General features: G+C 46.7%; 1 protein-coding gene across 1 annotated transcript in view; it reads left to right on the forward strand.

Moving 5' to 3' along the window:
* The window catches only part of LOC116666048 (translation initiation factor IF-2-like), a 407,644-nt gene that overhangs the window by 360,809 nt on the left and 44,556 nt on the right, over positions 1 to 2,279 (forward strand). The window lies entirely within an intron of this gene.

The following is a 2,279-nucleotide window of genomic DNA, read 5'->3' on the forward strand; positions in this document are numbered from 1 at the left end:
ATTTGCTACCCTGTTTCTTCTAAGGGTAGTCAAAGCTTTTTCACTTTACATTTTCCCCTTAAAGGCTCTGTGCTAAGGCAGACTTCAAGTCTGGACAAATTAGATCTTGAGTCTACAACAGAAATTTGAAGGCTTTTCTTTACCTCAGTCCACATCATACGCCATTCAACAGAATGTGTACAGACCTTTTACACTGAGGAGGGAGAGGACTGTGAGGACGGTGATAAAAGAAACAGTGTTATTTTTTTCCCCTTGAATTGGTTTTCAAATCCCCTTTTGTGGTAGTTCACACATTTCCATTGTGCAGCTGATGTTGGCAGGGATGACAGATTTTTAACACTGAAATGGTGTGAAATTATTTCTGATAAAACCTGGAAAACAAATCTTTCCAGCACAGCCACTTGCCGACTGTGTAGGTTTCAAGTCCTTGAAGCTGTACCTTCTTGATACCTCCTTGTACTTTAATACATTGCATTGGAACCGTCTACTTAGGGTTCTCAGTCCAGAGAAAAAATAAAACTTCCTCAAGGACAATAACCAGTCCTTTTCACCTTTTATCCCCAGTACCTAAACACAGCTGTCATATCGTCAGCACTCAAGAGATGTACAGAGATTTACCTTGATGAGAAAGAAGCAAAAGCTGCTGTTTTGGGATCAGTTAGCTAAAGATTTTTAACAGTTTAGGTCCTGTGGCTCTTCCGTATGAAGAGCAAAATATAAAAAGAAGAGAGTTTAAAAATTTATTCACCTCCCCAAGCCCGCATCATCTCTCCAAAGCCACATCTCCCCAAGTCCATGTCATCTCCACAAGTCACCATCATCTTCCCGAGCCGGCGTCATCTTTCTGAGCCCACAGCTCACCAAGCCCACATCATCTCCAAAAGCCCACGTCTCCCCAAGCTCACATCATGTCCCCAAGCCCACATAATGTCCACGAGGCCATGTCATCTCCCTGAGACCGTGTCACCTCCCCTGGCCAGAGACATCTCTCTGAGCCCACAACTCCCCGAGTCCACATCATCTCCCCTAGCCCGGTCATGTACCTGAGCCGAGCCCACATCTCCCCAAGCCAACATCATGTCCCAAGCCCGCATCATCTATCCAAGCCCACATCTCCCGAAGGCCACAACATCTCCCCAAGCCTGCATCATCTCCCCGAGCCCATGTGTCATGGGTGTTTTGTCTGTGTGTATGAATGTCCTCTGAGATCACAGGACTCCTCAGGAAAGTGTGAATTCCCTCACTCGAGTATATTTAGAAAAAACACTCTTTTCAAAGGGTGCTGTACTGGATTACCTCCAAAGGTCTCTTTATGTGCTCTGATTATGAAATTTAAAATGATATGTAGTCATTAATAATTGCTCATGATAATTGAATAATCCCCTCCCGCCCGCCACTGTAGGTGTGGGCACAGAAGTTCCCCTGAGAGAGTCAGCTTTAAAACACTTGCCAGGTCCTGTCCACTCAAGACCAGGTCCCAGGAGTATCGGCCACTCAGGAGGAGCTGGTGCACCCCTGCAGTTTTGATCCCGGCAGGGCCAGAAACCATAATTAGCCAGCAGAGGGCGGAAGGACGGAGCTAGGCAGGAAGAAGAGGCCTGCCCTACCTTCCACCCCTCCTGCAAGCGGTCAGCCAGCAGCGTGGTCTCGCTGAATCACTGACGTGGTGCTTTTGTATTTACATGGTTAAAAAGTCCTCAAATGTTGTACCATGCTCCTAAGTAAATCTTGGATTGATTAAAGATTTAATTGGTGGAAATAAAAGCAAAAAATAAAATAAAAGTGAAGAAAGCGTGTAACATAAGGCTGAGACACAGAGCAGGGGCAGCAGACATGCAGAAACACATTTTCATTTCATCTGCAGAGCGTGTGTTGGTTTCTCAAGTTTGTACTTAATGATGCATATTGCCACAGTCTCTGAAACCGTGAAAACAGCTTCCTGCTGTTTGCATCTGCTAAAGTCCATGGAGAGTGGCTGGGGCCCAGAGGGATGCGGAAAGGAATACAGTGAGGGATAAGGAGATGGAGAGGTTTTTGGTGGGGAGCTCTCTGGGGAACGAGGCCTTCAGCATCCTGTAGTTCCACCCTACTCTAACCACTGTCACATACAAACACGACTTTCTCAGGGGCAAGCCTCACTTCTGGAAATGTCCTGAAACACTCAGCCACCTAGCACTGACATCTGAAAGGAATCTAAAATGGCCCACAAGCCATTGCAGAGATTTGAAATGGCTTAGGATCCCACGTGCACACGGGGCTCACTGGGCCTCCGGGCCTCC

This window comes from Camelus ferus, chromosome 9 (genome assembly GCF_009834535.1).
Source record: "Camelus ferus isolate YT-003-E chromosome 9, BCGSAC_Cfer_1.0, whole genome shotgun sequence".
NCBI classification, from domain to species: Eukaryota; Metazoa; Chordata; class Mammalia; order Artiodactyla; family Camelidae; genus Camelus; species Camelus ferus.